The 20,318-nt window shown below is 45.7% G+C and overlaps 3 non-coding genes across 3 annotated transcripts; all 3 read right to left on the bottom strand.

Moving 5' to 3' along the window:
• Positions 1-91: 91 nt before the first annotated feature.
• On the bottom strand, positions 92-163 carry trnae-cuc (transfer RNA glutamic acid (anticodon CUC)). Its single transcript has one exon. It is a non-coding gene; the product is annotated as a tRNA-Glu (tRNA).
• A 587-nt stretch (positions 164-750) lies between these two features.
• Positions 751-822, bottom strand: trnae-cuc (transfer RNA glutamic acid (anticodon CUC)). The gene has a single exon. It is a non-coding gene; the product is annotated as a tRNA-Glu (tRNA).
• Positions 823-18,283: 17,461 nt separating this feature from the next.
• On the bottom strand, positions 18,284-18,357 carry trnan-guu (transfer RNA asparagine (anticodon GUU)). The gene has a single exon. It is a non-coding gene; the product is annotated as a tRNA-Asn (tRNA).
• Between the last annotated feature and the right edge of the window lie 1,961 nt (positions 18,358-20,318).

Raw genomic sequence — 20,318 nt, 5'->3', positions numbered from 1 at the left:
CTCTGCAGCACCCAGGAACGACGAAGATCAATAAACAACCGCACAGCGCATTTAAGACGATTGGATAGCCCGTCGAACCGCTAAAAACTGCTTCCCTGACCGGGAATCGAACCCGGGCCGCGGCGGTGAGAGCGCCAAATCCTAACCACTAGACTACCAGGGAGACGCTGATTCGTTCCTGTAGCTCTGCTGAAAATTTCCTCTCTGCCCGGGAATCGTACCCGGGCTGCGGCAGTAAGAAGACTTCCACCGATCTCGAGAACATTGGGGAGACTAGAGAGTCAAGTCACATCTCCGCGACTCTCCTGCGCGCCTTTATAGGGTAAAAAGCGCGGAGCGGACCCAGAAGCTGGTGTAGCGCAAGCTTACCTGGGTAGGTTTTTTTCCCTGTAAAGGCGCGCAGGAGAGTCGCGGAGATGTGACTTGACTCTCTAGTCTCCCCAATGTTATTGAGATCGCATCGGGAGCAATAGATACAAAAAATTAAATTTAAACTGTTAAACAAACGTAACCACGTCTACAAACAGACACTGCCAAACAGCCCTGTCCTGCTCCGCCGAGAGAGTGAGGATTGTTCACTCGTTTGGAGCTGCAGAAACAATCATCCAAACACATGCAAACAAATCCACATCAGGATGCTATTTCTACGTGCTACTTCACTCTGCAGCACCCAGGAACGACGAAGATCAATAAACAACCGTACAGCGCATTTAAGACAATTGGATAGCCCGTCGACCCGCTGAAAACTGCTTCCCTGACCGGGAATCGAACCCGGGCCGCGGCGGTGAGAGCGCCAAATCCTAACCACTAGACTACCAGGGAGACGTAGATTCATTCCAGTAGCTCTGCTGAAAATTTCCTCTCTGCCCGGGAATCGTACCCGGGCTGCGGCAGTAAGAAGACTTCCACCGATCTCGAGAACATTGGGGAGACTAGAGAGACAAGTCACATCTCCGCGACTCTCCTGCGCGCCTTTATAGGGTAAAAAGCGCGGAACGGACCCAGAAGCTGGTGTAGCGCAAGCTTCCCTGGGTAGGTTTTTTTCCCTGTAAAGGCGCGCAGGAGAGGGACCCCAGGCACTACATGGGTAGTGCCTCCCACACGCCCTCCTCCTCTAACCTGATAGTATGACCCGTTGTGCTATGCAGGTAAGTGCTGCGTTTTGCTGGTTCTATTCTTTAGAACTAGCATTTTTAAAAAGTTACATTTAGTGGATGGCCGTGAATGCAGTGCAATGTTCCTCTTGCGACATGTTTGAGATGAGGGATGCCATGGTCGTCCCTGCTGATTACACTTGCAGGAAGAGCTCCTCCAAGACTGTGTTCGGGAACTGGAGCCTGGAGTTGGATGAACTTCGAATCATTCGGGAGGCGGAGGGGGTCATAGATCAGAACTTTAGGGAACCAGTAATTCCAAAGATTGCAGACAGATGGGTGACAGTGAGGGGAACTTGGAGAAAGCAGCCAGTGCAGCGACCCCCTGCGGTCGTTCCACTCATGAACAAGTATACCATTTTGGATAATTGTGGGAGGGGGGGGTGACTTACCAGCGGTAAGCAATGGGGTTCAGGCCTCTGGCACGGAGCCTGTTCCTGTTGCTCAGAAGGGAAGTTTGGAGAAGAGCAGACCAATAGTTATTGGGGACTCGATAGTTTGGTGCACAGATAGGCGGTTTTGTGGGGGCGAGAGAGACTCACGACTGGTATGTTGCCTCCCAGGTGCAAGGGTAAGTGACGTCTCTGATCGTGTTTTCCGGCTCCTTAAGGGGGTGGGGGAGCAGCCTGAAGTCGTAGTCCACGTTGGCCGCAAAGACATAGGTAGGTAGAAGGATGAGGATGTTAGGCAGGCTTTCAGGGAGCTAGGTTGGAAGCTCAGAGTTAGAACAAACAGAGTTGTTGTCTCTGGTTTGTTACCCGTGCCACGTGATAGCGAGTCGAGGAATAGTGAGAGAGAACAGTTAAATGCTTGGCTACAGTGATGGTGCAGGAGGGAGGGATTCCGGTATCTGGATAACTGGGCTTCTTTCTGGGGAAGGTGGGAACTATATAAGCAGGATAGTCTACACCTGAACCTGAGGGGCACCAGTATCCTTCGGGGGATGTTTGCTAGTGCTCTTTTGGGGGGTTTAAACTAACTCTGCAGGGGTATGGGTACCTAGACTGTAGCTTTAGGGTGCAGGACCTTGAGTGTAGGGAGGTTAGGAACATGGCATCAATCTCGAAGGAGGGTGCCTCTAAACAGGAATGTGACTTGAAGTGTATAAACTTCAATGCGAGAAGTATACGAAATAATGTAGGTGAACTTGCAGCGTGGGTTGGTACCTGGGATTTCGATGTTGTGGCTATTACGGAGACATGGGTAGAACAGGGACAGGACTGACTGTTGCAGGTTCCAGGGTTTAAATGCTTTAGTAGGGTCAGAGGTGGGGGTAAAAGAGGGGGAGGTGTGGCATTGCTTGTCAAGGATTACAGCTGTGGAAAGGACGATGGATGAAGACTCGCCATTTGAGGAAGTTTGGGCTGAGGTTAGAAATAGTAAAGGTGAGGTCACCCTGTTAGGAGTTTTCTACAGACCTACTAATAGTCCGAGAGACATAGAAGAAAGGATTGCGAGGATGATTCAGGAGAAGAGTGAGAGTAATAGGATGGTTGTTATGGGGGACTTTAACTTTCCAGATATTGACTGGGAAAGCTATAGCTCGAGTACGTTAGCTAGGTCGGTGTTTGTCTAATGGGTTCAGGAGGGTTTCCTGACACAATATGTTGACAGGCCAACAAGAGGTGAGGCCGTACTGGATTTGGTTCTGGGTAACGAATCAGGCCAGGTATTAGAATTGGAGGTAGGTGGGCACTTTGGGGACAGTGACCACAATTCAGTGATTTTTACTCTGGTGATGGAGAGGGATACGTGTGCACTGCAGGGCAAGAGTTATAGCTGGGGGCAGGGAAATTATGATGTGGTGAGTCATGACTTAGGATGCGTGGCTTGGAAAAGTAGGCTTCAAGGGAAGGGCACAATCGATATGTGGAGCTTGTTCAAGGAGCAACTATTGAGTGTCCTTGATAAGTATGTACCTGTCAGGCAGGGAGTAAAGGGTAGTGTAAGGGAGCTGTGGTTTAATAATGAATTGGAATCCCTTGTTAAAGTGAAGAGGGTGGCCGATGTAAAGATGAGGCGTGAAGGTTCAATTGGGGTGATTGAAGTTTATAAGGTAGCCAGGGAGGATCTAAAGAGAGAGTTAAGAACAGCAAGGAGGGGACATGAAAAGTCCTTGGTTGGTAGGATTAGGGAAAACCCAAAGGCTTTCTATAGGTATGTTAGGAATAAAAGAATGACTAGGGTAGGAAAAGGTCCAGTCATGCATAGATATGGGAAGTTGCGCGTGGAGGCTGAAGAGATTGGGGAGACACTGAATGAATACTTTTCGTCAGTATTCACTGAGGAACAGGACATTGTTGCGAATGTGAATATTGAGTCACAATTAATTAGAATGGATAGCTTTGAAGTATGTAGGGAAGAGGTATTGGAAATTCTGGAAAGGGTGAAAATATATAGGTCCCCTGGGCCTGATGGCATTTATCCTAGGATTCTCTGGAAAGCAAGGGAGGAGATTGCAGAGCAATTGGCCTTGATTTTTATGTCCTTGTTGTCTACAGGAATAGTGCCAGAAGACTGGAGGATAGCAAATGTGGTTCCCTTGTTCAACCCTGGTCTTTCAATTGATATCCTTCAGAAAAATTAACAAAGTAAGTGTGCTGTTAAATGAACATAGCATAGGCACCAAATTCCTGTAAACTGCCAGATGCCTTCTGATCACACGTTATCCAGGACACCAAAACTGAAAACTGTCATGCAGTCAGCCAGCCTTAAGAATCACCTAAGTGAAGCTTTCCTCCATACACAATGACATAGAACAAAATGCTGTCAAAGATGCTGCAAATGGAGCTGAATCAAGGACATGAAAATGAAATATCAAGGCCGCTTGAGAAAAGAAAGCCATTTAAGTTGCTGAATAACTTCCTTCTATTCTATTAAATGAAAAAGATGACAAGAAATATAGAATGTTATTAGAAGGTGAAACATATTAGCCATTAAACTTTTACAACAGTGAATAATAATAGATATACTCAAAGTGAAGCAACACATATGTACTGTTTATAACAATGTGCTAATCAGTTCCATGAGAAACTACCCCTTTATTTGTGTACGTGAGGAAAGAAGCTATCCATTTCTAGGGTGCAAATTGTATTCAAATGAATGTGCCAAATTAAGGAAAAAAGTGAAAATACATTTAAGAGGGACAGAGAGCATCTGAGCACCTTTGCAGAGTCTTGTCCCTCCCTGGATTCACTGCAGTTGCAATCAGTGAACAGTTTTCCCCCATCTCTCCCTCCCAAGATGAAGAATGGAAAAGGGGAGACATTGCTTTGCTCCTCGGTGTTGTCTAGAGGAGGGAGTTTTACTCTGAAATTGAATGAAGATAGAGCTTCATTCCGGACTGCAACTTCCTTCCATTGTCCAACATGTGAGTACGGCACTTTCTGAGGAGGGGAGGCTTGTCAGGATAGATGCCAATAAAATGCTTCCTTGTCAGAGAATCTAGAACTCGATGACACAGATTATAAATAAGGGCTTTCCCATATCAGGCAGAGTGAGGAATTTATTCTCTCTTCTTTATTGCAATGCTCCCACACAGAGAGTAATAGCGACAGGCTCTTTGAATGTATTTAAGGCTGAACTGAACTGAATTTTGAGTGACAGGGAATGAAAGGTTATTGAGTACAGGTAGCAAATCAAGTTAACACTACAGCAGGACATGCATGATCTCCTTAATTGGAAACTAAGCCTGATGAATGGCAGTGGCAAGAGATTTAACACGTTCCATGTGTGAGTGGTGCTTCAAACAGTTGTCAAAGCTGGACAGAGACATGGATTCCCACATCATAGAGAAACCGTGGAAATGTGGGGACTGTGGGAAGGAATTCAAAATTCCATCTTTGCTTGAACGTCATTGCCATGGTCACACCGGGGAGCAGCCATTTACCTATTCCATGTGCAGCAAGGGCTTCATTCATTTATCCACCCTGGTGATCCACTGGTAGAGTTTCACGAGGAAAAGACCTTTCATCTGCTTCGTGTGTGGGAAGGAGTTCTTTTATTTATCACCCTGGTGACCCACCAGCCGGCTCACACCGGAGAGAGGCCGTTCGCCTGCTCTAAGTGCATGAACGGATTCACCCAGTCATCCGCCTTGCTGATCCACCAATAGGTCCATACCAGGGAAGAGACCATCCTGCTGCTGTGTCTGCATGAAGGTATTCATTAATTTGTCTGCCCTGCTTATGCATCTTCGAGTTTACACCAGGGAGAGACTGTTCTCCTGCTCCATGTGCAGGAAGGCGTTCATTCATTTATCCACCCTGGTGAACCACCGCAGGTTCACACTGGGGAGAGGTCATTCACTCGGTCCAAGTGTGGGAAGGGATCCACTAACTCCTCTGACCTGCAGACAAACCGGCACATTCACACCAGGGAGAGGGTGTTCACCTGCGTCGTCTGTGGGAAAGGGTTTAGCCATTCATCCATTCTGCTGGCGCACAGGCGCATCCACACTGAGGATAGACCGTTCTCCTGGTCTGTGTATGGTAAGGGATTCACAGATTATTCCAGTTGCAGAGACACCAGCAGGTTCACACTGGGTAAAGGCCTTTCACCTGCTCCAAGTGCGGAAAGGGATTTAGTCAGTCATCCCATCTGCTGAGACACCAATCCAGTCACACCAAGCAGAGCACGTTTGGATTCTTTGTGGGTGTGACTTGTATTAGTATTCAAGAGGAAGGGGAGTATTGCTGAGGCTGGACTGACTGCAGGTAAAGTAGGTGGCGGTGCATGGCTGATAGCATGGAGCAGAGGATCCGGAAAGAGAATTGTTGCTGAAGGTTTTGAATTTGTAGGTGCACTGGGTATCCTGATCAGGTTCAAACTGTGTTGGGCTGAATGTGGTCCGGAGTCCGTGTGAGATCAGATGGTTCCATAGGCAGTTCTGAGGAATAGCTGATTTTGATGAAGGGCTTCTGCCTGAACATCGATCCTGATAAAGGGCTTATGCCCAAAACATCGATTCTCCTGCTCCTGGGATGCTGCCTGACCTGCTGTCCTTTTCCAGCAATACACTCTCGACTATTAATACTCAAGAGTGCTGACATTCACTGGTCAGTTGAGCACCTATTAAGACACACTTACTGATTTGGAACATGCAGTGGAGTCGGGAGATGTATACCTGTCATGTTTGACTCTGTGAAGAAATCTATCCCATGGAAAGATTGGCTCCAGTTTGTCCCTTCCCCAGGAGGCTGTCAGGACGATAACATGGGAAACAGAGAATGCTTGTCCAGTACTGAAGGTTGAACAAATTGGGAAAATGAGAGTTTCTGATAATGTCTTACAATCCTGGTGGCTTTTGGAGGTATTTTTGAAATTGTCATGGTCTGTGTGACCCACTGATGTTCCCAGGGCCGGGCCACACCACAAATGGCAGGATGGAGAAGGGAATGCAGACATGGGTTATATCCCTACCATAGAGTCACAGAACCTAACCGCATGGAAACGGACCTTTCCGTCCAACTCATCCACGCTGACCAGTTATCCCAAATTGGTGAGGCCACTTCTGAAATATTGTGTTCAATTCTGGCTTTCTTGCTGTCAGAAGGATGTTAGAGTTGAAAGGGTTCAGAAAAGATGTGCAAGGATGTTGCCAGGCTTGGAGGGTTTGAGCTCTAGGGAGAGTCATAGAGCCTTAGAAACATGGAGATGTACATACGGAAACAGACCATTCATTTCAAATTGTCCATGCTGACTAGACATCCAAACCTAAACTAGTCCCATTTGCCAGCACTTGGCCCATATCTCTCGAACCCTTCCTATTCATATACCCATCCAGATGCCATTTTGAATGTTGTCATTGTAGCAGCCTCCACCACATCCTTTAATAGCGCATTCCATACATGCACCACCCTCTGCGTGAAAAAGTTGCCCCTTAGGTCCCTTTTCTCACCGTAAACTTATGCCTGCTAGTTCTGGACTCCCCCATCCTGGGAAAAAAAATCTTGTCTATTTCCCCTATCCATGCCCCTCATGATTTTATAAACCTGTATAATGTCACCCCTCACCCTCTGACACTCCAGAGAAATTAGCCCTATATTGGTCAGAGCATTGAGTATATGAATTGGGAGGTCTCTGTCCAATGGTCACTTACTGTTCCCTTCAATAATTCTATAATTGGAAGTATATGACATAGCTAAAGGACAAAAATACAACAGATAATTGTATTTGAATCTCAGAGGCTAGCACATTGAATATATCACCATTTAATAACACTCGATATATCTCTGTCCCTTCTCAAGTTCCAGTCCTGATAAATGCCTTGCGGATCTGAAAGCCTTGAGAGACTGAGAGAATCTGAAACCCCTTCTATTTGATTAACTTCCTCTTTTTCCAGCTGCTATATTGAATAGTTTTACACCTCCCCCTCTCATTCCCCGTCTCCAAGCCAGGATGACGAATGGAAAGGGGAGACATTGATTTGTTCGCAGATGTTTCCCAGAGGGAGGGAGTTTCCCTCTGAAACTGGCCTCGACCCGCGTTGTGACGTTCACGATGGAGGGCGGGGCGTCCTGAAGGAGCCAATAGGAATTGCAGCGCCAACCGGTGATGTCGCTGTGTTCTAGGTCCTTTTGGCCAACGGCCCGTACGTCGCACAAAGACATGAACCATACTTGTCGACTGACCAATTGCAAACCCTGGAGAACCAGAAAGGAGTCTGGTCCTCCTGCCAATCAGAGCTCACCTATTGTCTAAATGAGCTCGGGAAGCTGCTACTACTTCTCTGAATGAAGATAGAGCTTCAGCCCAGACTGCAACTTCCTTCCTCTGTCCAACATCTGTGAGTACGGCACTTTCTTTCTACACCCTTCCCATCCTTTTCAATTTCTTTTCTCATTCTGGGGTTAAACTGATATCCCTGCCCTACCTCAGCTCCTCAGAGCACATCTCTGTTATGCTAATCCCAGTATACAGGCGTATCAGACCGGTTCTGAAGCAGGTAAAACCAGGCCAGGTGGAGCCATTTCTGCTCTTCAAGACTGTTTTGAGCGCACTGACTGGTGGGTGTTCAGGGAGATGACAAATGATAGCGATTCCATCAATTTAGAGGAGTACATGGTGTCGGCTATTTCCTACGTTAGCAAGTGTATTGACGGTGTCATTTTGTCCAAGACCATCACTTCTTGCCCCAACCAGAAGCCATGAATGACTGCAAAGGTGTGTGCAGTGCTGAGGACCTGCGATTCTACCTTCATAGCAGATGACAAGGCGGGCCTAACAACAGTGAGGGCCAACCTGACCCGGGCATCAAAGAGTCAAAATGTGCATACACACAAAAAATACACAGCCACTTTCAGGACAGCAGTGATAAACTGAGCGTGTGGAAGGCCATCCAGGCCATCATGACCCACCGAACAGCATTGTCTGGTTGTGCTGGTGGTGCCTCCCCACTGCTGGATGAGTTGAACAACTTTTTATGCATAGTTTGAGGCACACAATTATGTGGCAGCGAGGAACTCCAACTTCCCCGCCCCCACCAACCCACCTCCCAATTCAGTCCCTCACGACCAGATTGTGCAACAGTTTCTTCCCCCAAGCCATCTGACTCCTTAACACTGTATGATTGGACTCTTTTTCTATCTGAAATTTTTTGCACAACTTCGAATTGCTGCTAGAAAAATGTCTATTCTTTATCATTCTTTTATTATGCTGTAACTTGTGTGTTTTCTACTTCTGGTCCCTCGAAGTAGAGGAGATGACCGAAACACTGGAAGCTGGTGAGAGAGCGTTCTCAAAATTAATCCTGGGAATTGACGTGTTTGCAAATGCTGCAATGTTGAGAAGCTTAGTTGAGCATTCGTTCGAGTTTGGAAGAATGAGAGGAGATCTTGAATAAATATCAGAATCTTAGTGGGCCTGAAAGGTTAGTTGCCAAAAAGGTAGTGTTCATTTTTGGGAGAGTCTCAGACCAGAAGGAATAGCCTCTAATCTTAAGTGTCCGCATACATATGATGGAGATGAGGTGGATATCTTCTCTCAGAGGGCAATGAATGACAGGGCTATTGAATTTCTATCACTAAGTATAGTCAAGGCAGATGGTGGGCAGAATTTTAGTCAATAAGTGAATCAATAATAAGGCATGAATGTGGATTTTTGGATTATAATATTAGACATTATGGTAATAAATGGTGGAGCAGATTCAATGGGCTGAATTGTCTATTTTGAATTTCTATCCTGTGCAGATGGTGATGCTTCCTGTAATCTCCTTTTACAGGATATGAGAAAGGGAAGGAATTGCAGCCAGAAATATCAAAACAAGATCTGATAGAGACAATCATCATCAGCCTTTGAATCTCTCAGGATTTATTATTTCTCTGCTGCCCTGTCTGCTTCAAAAGGTTTCCAACATCAGTGAGACTGAGGCACACAGACCTGAGTGAGAGTGTCGCAGTGAACTGACTGTGGGAAGAGCTCTAAGCGGATACACAGCCTGAAATAGCAACATCCCATTTGCAGTGACAAGAGACAGAACACATTCTGTGTGTGAGTGGTCTTTCAACTGATTGTCAAACCTGGAGAGAGACTAGGACTTCCACATGATGGAGAAACCATGGAAATGTGAGGATTGCAGGAAAGAATTCAAATTCCTGTGTCTGCTTGATTCCCATCATCGTGGTCACACCGGGGAGAAGCCATTCACCTGCTTAGTGTATTGGGAAGGCATTCGTTCACCTATCCACCTAGTGACTCACCAGCGGGTTCACACCGGGGAGAAGCCATTAGTTTGCTCAGTGTGTGAGAAGGACTTCACCCATTCAACTTCTCTGCTAACTCACCAGTACATTCACATCAGCGAGAAGCCGTTCTCCTGCTCCACCTTCAGGGAGCACAGATTCCTCTGCCCCGCAGATACACCAGTGTGTTCACACCGGGGAAAAACCATTTACCTGCTCAGTGTGTGGGAAGGCCTTCAGTCGGCCGTCCCATCTGATGAGACACCTCTTCAGCCACACCGAGTAGAGAGATTTTAAACTCTTTATGTAGATGTGACGTGTATTAGTATTCAAGATAGCACACATTCACTGGTCAGTTGAGCATCTATTAAGAGACTCTTAACAATTTGGAACATGCAGTGACATCAGGAGGTATATACCTCAAATGTTTGACTCTTTGAAGAAATCTGAGTTGGAAAGTGTGGCACTATAAGAAGTACAGCAGGTCACGCAGCATCCGAGGGGCAGGAGAGTTGATGTTTCGAGCATAAGCCCTTCATCACATTCCAGTGCCATACTTTTTGACACTGACTTTCTAGTATCTGCAGTCCTCGCCTCCTCTGAGTCTGTGACAAAATCTGCCCCGTGTAAAGATTGGCTCCACTTTCTCCCTTCCCAGTGAGGCTGTCAGGATGATTACATGGGTAAAAGAGAGAGCTCTTCCAGTTCTGAAGTTTGGACAATTAAAATTAGGAAAAATAAAGTTTCTTACTGCGGCTAGCTTATGTGAGAAATGCCTCAAGATATTTGGACATTGTCAGAGTCTGGTGACCAACTGAGATCCATGGTTTGAACCACACAACAAGTGGCAGGATGGAGGGGGGAAACGTAGACATGGGTTATGTCCCGACCATAGAGCCATAAAACTCCACTGCACAGAAACAGACCTTTCAGACCAACACGTCCATGCTGACCAGATGTCCCAAATTGATGAGGCCATTTCTGGAACACTATGTTCAGCTCCAGTCTCTCTGCTTTGGGAAGGATTTAACACTTAAACGATTCAGAAAAAGTTTACAAGGCTGTTGCCAGGGTTGAAGGGTTTGAGGTAAAGAGAGAGGATGAATAGGCTGGGACTGGTTTTCTCTGAAGCATCAAAAGTTGAGGAGTGACCTTATAGAGGTTAATAAATCATGAATGGTATGGATAGGGTGAATACTGATGTTGTTTCCCCAGTGTGGGCAAGTCCAAACCCACCCCACACCCTCGCCCCCAGATAAGGAATGGAAAGAGGGAGACATTGCTTTGTTCCCAGATCTTGCCCAGAGGGAGGGAGTCTCCCTTTGAAACAGGTAGATAAGATAGTGAAGAACACGTTTGGTATGCCTTCCTTTTTTGGTCAGAGCATTCAGTGTAGGTGTCGGGAGGTCGTGTTGCGGCTGTAAAGGATGTTGGTTAGGCCACTTTTGGAATATTGCATGCAATTCTGGTCTCCTTCCTATTGGAAGAATGTTATAAAACTTGAAAGGGTGCAGAAAAGGTTTACAAGAATGTTGCCAAGGTTGGAGGATTTGAGCTATATTGAAAGGCTGAAATGTCTGGGGCTGTTTTCTCTAGAGCGTAGGAGGCTGTGGGGTGACCTTATAGGGGATTATAAAATAAGGGGCATGGGTAGGATAGAAATATTGGAACACAGACTTTAACCTCATACTTTCAATGCATTATCTGAGCTGAGATGGCACCTATTGTTAAAGCTATCTTGAGAATGTAACTTTTAAAAAGTTGTGGGATTTACATATGAAGGAACCAAAACTAAATGTGATCTTTTGAATTGGTGGAGGTAAAAGACATCTGATTCACTCATATCCTTTTTAGGGAAGGAAATTGCCGTTGTGGGAAAGGATTCACTCAGTTGTCCTAGCTGCATTCTTTACCCAGTCTGGCCTACATGTGACTTCAGACCCACAGCAGTATGGTTGACTCTTGATTGTCCCTCCTCCCCCTGGGGAGAAATCTTCCGTCTTCAGATCTTCAAATAATCTGTAAAAAGAGATTACAAAGATCATCACTGTCAGTCCAGGTTAGAAATTCCAAACAAGCAATTCTACTTTCCGCAAAAGATTCTTTTCTTTTTCCAAAAAATTTAAAGCACCATCCCACCCTCTCTCACCCCTCTATTCTCACTCCGCTCAAACTAATTCTCCTGACGGTACTGATTCAGGAACTTACAGAGACCGAAAAGTGAAAACATCAAGATAGACACCTCTGAATTTTGGCTACATCTACCTGAAAGCTAGCATCTTTCACGACATCTAGGAGTGAGTAAGTCTGCTTTTGGGAAGCAAAAAAAAATGTCAATTCAGGATGAACATTCAATGCAGCTTCTTGAGAAACCCCCAGACATGAAATGGTTAACATCTGGGGAGGTGGACGTGGGGAGCTGGAGGAAATGAGATATCAAGGCATTGGCACCGACACCAGACAGAAACTGAACATATAGGCATGGCAAACATTACGAGCAAGCCAGAGTCATAGAGATACACAGCACAAAAACAGGTCCTTCGGTCTAACTCATCTGTGCCGACCAGATAGCCTAAATTAATCTCGTCTCATTTACCAGTACTTGGCCCATATCCCTCTGAACTCTTCCTATTCATATACCCATCCAACTGCCTTTTAAATGTTATAATTGGAACTACACCCATCACTTCCTCCGGCAGATCATTCCTTACACTTGCCTCCCTCACACCAAACATATTAGCCTCCTGTTCTGGACTTCTCCCATCCCCGGGAAATGACCTTGTCTATTTACCCTATGCTTGCCTCTCATGATTCGATAAACATCTGTAAGGTCAACCCCAGCCTCTGGTATACCGGGGAAACAGCTCAAGTAATGCACTACGTTTAGTTGTAGCTTCACACTCACCGAACCTTCCTCCCGTGTAAAACACTGTTTCCCTCCCCCCACACTATCCATGGGAAAAGCCAAGAGCTCTGAGATTCTGGAGTTGGGGGAATACCACGTAGAATTTCTACAATGTGGAAATACGCCATTCAGCCCAACAAGTCCACACTGCCTGTCCAAAGTGTAACCCATCCAGACACATTCCTCTATCCCATTATTCCACATTTACTCCTGACTAATGCACACTGAGGGCCCGTTTAGTTCGGCCAATTCACCAGAACATTTTTAGATTTTGGGAGTAAACCAGAGCTCCCGGAGGAAACCCACGCAGACACGGCGGGGAGAATGTGCAGACTCCAAACAAACAGTCGCCCCAAACCTGGAATCGAACACGGGTCCTTGGTACTATGAGGCAGTGCTAATCACTGAGCTATCGTGCTACTACTGTGGGCAGAACGAGATGGGGACAGGGGCCTCTGTTAATTGTACCACACAGTGGATTGTTGAGTAAGGATAAATCTCACGGGATCTCGGGAGAGCTAACCAACTGGGTACAAAATTTAGAAGCGCGTTGTTGTAGATTCTGGAATGCTTCTTGAAAACAACCAATGCTGGAGATCACAGTTGGTCAGGCAGCGCTGTGCTACTCTATGACTGGATAGTGTGGATGTGGAGATGATGTTTCCACTCGGAGAAGGGATGCCAAGTCATTGAGGGCATTTAATACAGAGATAGGTTCTTGATTAGGAAGGGGTCAAGGGTTATGAGGAGACGGCAGCAGAATGGGATGGAGAAACATATCAGCCGTGATCGACTGATGGAGCAGACTCGATGGGCCAAATGGCCTCATCCTGCTCCTGTATATTATGGTCTTAAAGCTGGGCAGATGACTTAAGGGGTTCTCACAAACTATTTCAGAATCCTGAAGAGGAGTTGTCGGACTCGAAACTTTAACTCTGCTTTCTCTCCACAGATGCTTCCAGTCCTGCTGAGTTTTTCCAGTGTTCTCAGTTTTTGTTTCAGATTTCCATCATCCACAGTTCTTTGTCTTATTTATCACAGTCATTTCTTGCCCTTCCCAAGTGTTTGGAACTTCATCTCCCTGATCTGCAAACTGTTCACTTACCGTAGAAATGACCACTACGTCCTTATCAGAGTAGATCACTTTGTTGCAAAATGATTGCCCAATTCTGTGACCAAAATAATTGCATTCGTAATTACTTACACCAGGGACTCTCAATATCTCAGGCAAGAACACAGCCAGATTGTTTCAGACAGTACATTTATGTGATTTGATACAATTCCTTATTCCCTACTTTACCAGGATGTTGCTGGGAATGGAGGGTTTGAGTTAAGAAGAAGCTGGGACATTTTTCCAACGGAGCCTAGCAAGTTGACAGATAACTTTATAGAGGTTTTTAAAATCAGGAGAGGTATAGATAAGGTGTCATTTTCAGGAGGCTCAGAATATTTTATTGCCCCAGAAGGTGTAAAAGGGGGTCAAAGCTTCAGCAGAAATCAAGCAGAGCTGAGAACAGACAACATCCAGCTCTGTGGGAACAGGGAGATCAGCTGACAGAGAAATCAGGACCTGAAATCCGAGCTGACATCAGACTACCGTGTTATCAGTGCTTTGATTAGCAGTGCCCATCCTCTACCGTTACTGAGCTTCCCACTCGTCTTGAATGCCACGTATCCCCTCGATATTCCGGATCCAATCCTTATCATTCTGAAGCTATATCTCTGTAAGGAGTCTCAGATCAGAATTATTCTCTTCAACATGTGCAGTCAATTAATTCGCTTTTGTTACAATGCAGCACACATTCACATACTGAGCTTTTAGTTTTAATTTTTGCAATGGTTAGAATCCAGTTTTGATTGCTAGTACATTTATTCTCCTTATCCCTTTCTCTCATTCTCTGATGTTTATTTTCCACATCACTCCATTTCTCACCGGCCTTGATTTGGATTGGCCATGTTAAATTGCCCAGTGTCCAGGGTTGTGCAGGTTAGGTGGGTTAGACATGGGAAACGCAGGGTTATCGTTTCAAAGTAATAGAAACAGTAGGCCATTTGGCCCATCGACCCTGCTTCGCCATTCATTAAAATCATGGCTGATCTATCAATCACCTCAGCTCCTCCTACTTGCATTATCCTAACTACACTTAATTCCCCTACCACGCAAAAACCCATGCAACAGTGTCTTAATGAAGCTGCTTTTACTGCTTCCTTGGGCGCAGAATTCCATAGATGCACCGACCTCTTGGAAAACCAGCTCCTCCTCATTTCTGTCCGAATTCTACTCCCCCCTAATCTTGCAGCCTAGTCTCAACAGCCAGCAGAAAAGACCTGATGGGATGGTGATGGTGGAATGGTTGGGAGGTGTGTCTGGTTGGTGTATTTTTGGAGGGCTCCGTGTGGACTCGATGGCCGGAATGGCCTGCTTCCACACTGTAGGGATTCAATGGTATACTGCAGCTATGTTTGCCCCAGATCACAGCACCCAGAATGCCCCATCTTCCACAAAGCGAAATACAATTCCCACCCTGCCGTCTTGTATGTGTACTATCTAAATGCTTAATCATTTCTAGTGAATACAGCCCACACCTCCCACTGCTGCCAGCGACCTTTATAATGCTGATGAACCTGCAGTACTGAAAATAGTAAGGCTTCTAACGATACCAGTTACTGATTCACTGCACCTTCTGATTGACAGCATTGGAAATACAATGTTGGAGCCTGACAGAAATGAACAGTTTAAACAAAAACCGACCTAACCCTTCACTAGGCTTCTCGCTCAGCACACTGTACTTACTGCCGGCAAACCTTAAAACACTACATCCCCACAGTGCAATGAATTCCCACTTTCTAACAAAGTCCTGGATGTCACTCACTCAGCTGCAACTTACAAAAAAAAAGAATATTTATGCTCCTCGTAAGGGCAAAACATCTTTGAAAGCTGCTTCTGAAAGTCCACTCTTCACAGCGACATTTTTGCTTTCACCAAAGATCATTAGAGTCATGCAGCACGAAAACAGACCCTTCGTCCAACTCGTCTGTGCCAACCAGATATCCAAAATTAATCTCGTCCCATTTGCCAGCATTTGGCCCATAACCCTCTAAACCCTTCTTATTCATATACTCATCCAGATGCCTTTAAATATTGTAATTGTACCAGCCTCCACCATTTCCTCTGGCAGCTTGTTCCATGCACACATCATCCTCTACATGAAAATGCTACACCTCAGGTCCCTTTAAAGTCTTCCACCCCCCCTCCCCTCACCTCAAACTTATACTCTCTACTTTAGCACTCCCATATCCTGGGGAAAAGATCTCCGTTATTCACCATATACATGCCCCTTATTAACTTCGAATGGTCACAGACGCTCCAGGGAATACAGCCCCAGCCGATTCAGCCTCTCGCTGTAGCTCAAACCCTCTAACTCTGGCAACAACTTCCTAAATCTTTTCCGAACCCTTTCACTTTTCATAACACCTTTCCGACAGCAGGGAAACCAGAACAAAAGTGGCCTTTCCAGTGTCCTGTGCATCCACAACGTTACCTCCAAACTCCTATAACTCAGTGTTCTGACCAAGAAAGGAAAGCGTACCAACGCCTTCCTTGCTATCCTATCTACTTGCAACTCCACTTTCAAGGAACTATGAACCTGCTTTGCAAGGTTTCTTTGTTCATCAACACTCCCCAGGAATTTACCATTAACCACATAGGTCCTGCCCTGATTTGCTTCATCAAAATGCCACAGCTCATATTTGTCTAAATTAAACTCCATCCGCCACTCTTTGGCCCATCGGCTCATCTGATCAATTACAATTTATGTCAAACTTTCTTTCCTCTCTTATTCCCTCAAAGCTGAAAATCTCCATCCTACACACTCTCCCTCCATTCTCACTTTGTTGAACCTAATCCCTGCTGTCCTCATCCTGAAGGGTCTGGTTCATGCTGAGTAACAGGACCACACTCAGGGGGGATCTAACTGAAACGTACAGAATATTGAACATCCTGGACAGAGTGGACATTGGGAAGATGTTTTCATTGGGAGGAGAGACTAATCCCCATGGGCATAGCCTCAGCATAAAGGGAGAATGGGGATTAGGAGAAATTTCTTTAGCCAGAGAGTGGTGAATCTATGGAATTAATTGTCACAGAAAACTGTGGAGCCAGGTCACTGAGTATGTTTAACACTGGGATGGAGTATCAGAGGTTGAGAGTTGTGGGGAGAAATTGGGAGAATGGGGCTGAGAAACGCAACAGCCAGGATTAATTGGGAGCAGGAGTAAACCACATGATCTTTCCAGCCTGCACCAGCATTGAACACTTCATAACTGGATATGAATATACCTCCATATAGGGTGGATACGCTGGAACCTTTCTCACTGGAACATAAGAGATTGAGAGGTGACCGTATAGAGAATTATAAAATCATGATGGATACGGATGAGGTGAACTACAGGTGTCCTTTCCCTCAGCTGGGGGTTTCAAGAACAGGGAAGCAAATATTTTGAGGTGAGTAGAGAAATATTTTATAAAGACAGGACATGGATTTTTTTAAGAGAGTGGTCTGAGTGCAGAATGAATGTCCAGAGGAAGTCATAGAGTCATAGAGATGTACAGCACAGAAACAGACTGTTTGGTCCAACTTGTCCATGCCGACCAACTATCCCAACCCAATCTAGTCCCACCTGACAGCGCACGGCCCAACATCCCTCCAAACCCTTTCTATGCATATACCTCACCAAATGCCTTTTAAATGTTGCAATCGTACTGGACTTCACCAATTCCTCTGGCAGTTCATTCAATAAACGTACCATCCTCTGCGTGAAGAAGTTGTCCCTTAGATCTCTTTTGTATCTTTTCCCTCTAACGCTAAACCCATGCTCTCTCGTTCTGGATTCCGCCACCCCAAGGAAAAGACTATGTCTATTTATCCTACCCGTGCCCCTCATGATATTATACATGCACAGTTACAACGTTTAAAAGATATTTGGATAAGTACATGAATATGAAAAGTTCGAACGTTTATGGGCCAAACACTGGTAGGTGGGACGAACTTAGTTTGATAATATACTCAGCATGGACAAGTTGGATGAAGGGTCTGTTCAGTTTTGTCTGACTCTGTGACTGATCTGTACTGGTCTTAAAACCATTTTCTTACCTCCCCCAACAACCATCCACTTCTTTGTTGTTCAAAACTCAGATGAACTTTGCCTTTAATATGTTCAATGACCCCACCTCTGACCTCAATTCCTCTTCGTAATTTACCACTTGCCTTGCTCATTGCCTGCTGCATCTGCCCGACAACTGTCATTGACTGGTGTGGAGGGACTCTGAGACCCCTTTGTACATCCATACATCATTCCTGAAGAAGGGCCTGTACCCGAAATGTTCACTGTCCTGCTCCTCAGATGCTGCCTGACCTATGAAAAATATGGCTTTTCCAGTGCCATATTTTTCGACTTTCACCTCTGGTCCTCACTTTCTCCAAATTCCAATATATCACCATTTAAACAATGCACTGATTTTTTTTTAAAAAAAGCAGGCACTCCGTCCCTGGGTGGTCTCGAACCACCAACCTTCCGGTTAACAGCCGAACGCGCTGACCAATTGCGCCACAGAGACTAGTTGCAGCACCAGCCGCACACTCTCTTCGAGGAAGCTACTATTCAATTCATAATTCAACCTGCCCCGCCCAGAATTACCATTGTCTTCTATCAGTTTTACTTTTCCTTAATAAAGCCTTGGACATTCATTGTGGAGACCTGGGGACAGTCTGATCCCACCATCTGCAGGCACATCCATGTCACGAGGAACGAGCCCTCCTACACCGGGGTCATCGCCCTCCGAGCCTTTCAGTGTTTTGCCTCTTCCCGAATTTTCTCATTGGCCCCGAGCCACATTGCGGCACTGCACTTGCCATGTGTTTGCCAGTTGAGACACAGACCTGGACCAACTTCGGGAAGAGGCAAATCACTGAGTTCTGAACAAAAACCGTAGCACACTCAAAACGTCGGCTCTGTTTACCTTTCCACAGATGCTGCTCGACCCGTTGGCTTTCTGCAGTATTCGCTGTGCTTGTTCTACACAAATGCTGCTTTCCATGAAAGAACTTCAAACCCTGTCCTCTGGTAACTGACCCTGGTCAGTGGTAATAGGTTCTTCTGATCATTAACCTGCCCAGTCCCACCACTTCTTCTCCCATCATTACCAACAGCCCCTAGAAATCTCCAGTTAACCTTCTTTGCTCCAAAGAGAACATTCCCAAATTGGGAATGTCTCCACAAAATGTAAACTCCTCATCCCTGGACATGATGCAAGTGTTACAATAGGGAAGAGGTTTTGGCAAAATATTGTCAGTTAGCAGGTGGAATAATTTTCAGGAAGTAAAACAGAAATCCCAGTCTCCAGCTTTGTGAACCTTTAGAAACTCTGGGAAGTGGAATTAGAGGAGAATGAAGGATGAACTGTCCGACTGAGCAGAGACAGTCCAGACACCGTCCCCTTGTTTAAGAGGCCGGGAGATTGACTCTGATATTCTCGGGACATGAACTGATCTGAGACATTGAAAGAATTCTCTGCACTTCAGGAATTCAAACCCCTTCACAGCTGGGGGTCAATGAGAAAATTCGGTAAGAGGCAAAACACTGAAAGGCTCGGAGGGCGATGGCCCCGGTGTAGGCGGGCTAGTTCCTCGTGACATGGATGTGCCTGCAGATGGTGGGATCAGACTATCCCCGGTGTCTTCACAATGAATGTCCAAGGCTTTATTATGGAAAAGTAAAACTGTTAGAAGACAATGGCAATTCTGGGCGGGGCAGGCTGAATTATGAATTAAATAGTAGCTTCCTCAAAGAGACTGCGGGGCTGGTGCCCCGTCCTGTCTCTGTGGCTCCATAAGTCCGCGCATTCGCCTATTAATCGCAAGGCTGATGGTTCGAGAGCTGGAGTGTTTGTTTTTCTCGCTCCTACCGCTGCGAATTTCGCGTTTTTAATGGTGTCAGGAAAATGTTTCCCAAACGGAAATCTTCTCCACTGAGGAAGCACAAAGGGGTTTCTGAATTGATTGAATTTCTAACGTAAATTTCTAACGGATGCTGAGACAGAAAGAGAAACTGCTGGAGAAACTCAGCAGGATTGGCTGGACCTGAAGAAGGAACAAAAAGTTCTGAAATGTTGTCTCTGATTCTCTTTCCACAGATGCTCCCTGGCCTGCTGAGTTGCTTCTGCAATTTCTGTTTTTGTGTTTAACTGAACGTCCATTTCATCTTTTGGGATGAAACACACAGACTCGCCATTTGCAGATATTTAACCCTTTTGAAACCTGGGAAGTGATTGGATTCAAACAAACTCTGCAATGATTCACTCTTTCTCAACTCCACAGGCAGAGAGACCTGGGAAATGAAGCTGTCAGTGTGGTTCTATATTCGTGGGCCGAGTGGTTAATGCGATGGACTTGAAATCCATTGCGGTTTCCCCACGCAGGTGTGAACCCTGCCGACTACAGTTGAGAAACGTCGTCAAAAGGAAAGAGAGATTGCTCCACGGTTTTTTTAAAGATGCAAATCAGTGGAGGGGTTGAAATA

Source organism: Hemiscyllium ocellatum, assembly GCF_020745735.1.
Source record: "Hemiscyllium ocellatum isolate sHemOce1 chromosome 27 unlocalized genomic scaffold, sHemOce1.pat.X.cur. SUPER_27_unloc_28, whole genome shotgun sequence".
Lineage (NCBI taxonomy): Eukaryota > Metazoa > Chordata > Chondrichthyes > Orectolobiformes > Hemiscylliidae > Hemiscyllium > Hemiscyllium ocellatum.
The sequence above is the reverse complement of the archived record's forward strand: the minus strand, read 5'-3'. Positions and strand labels throughout refer to the sequence as shown.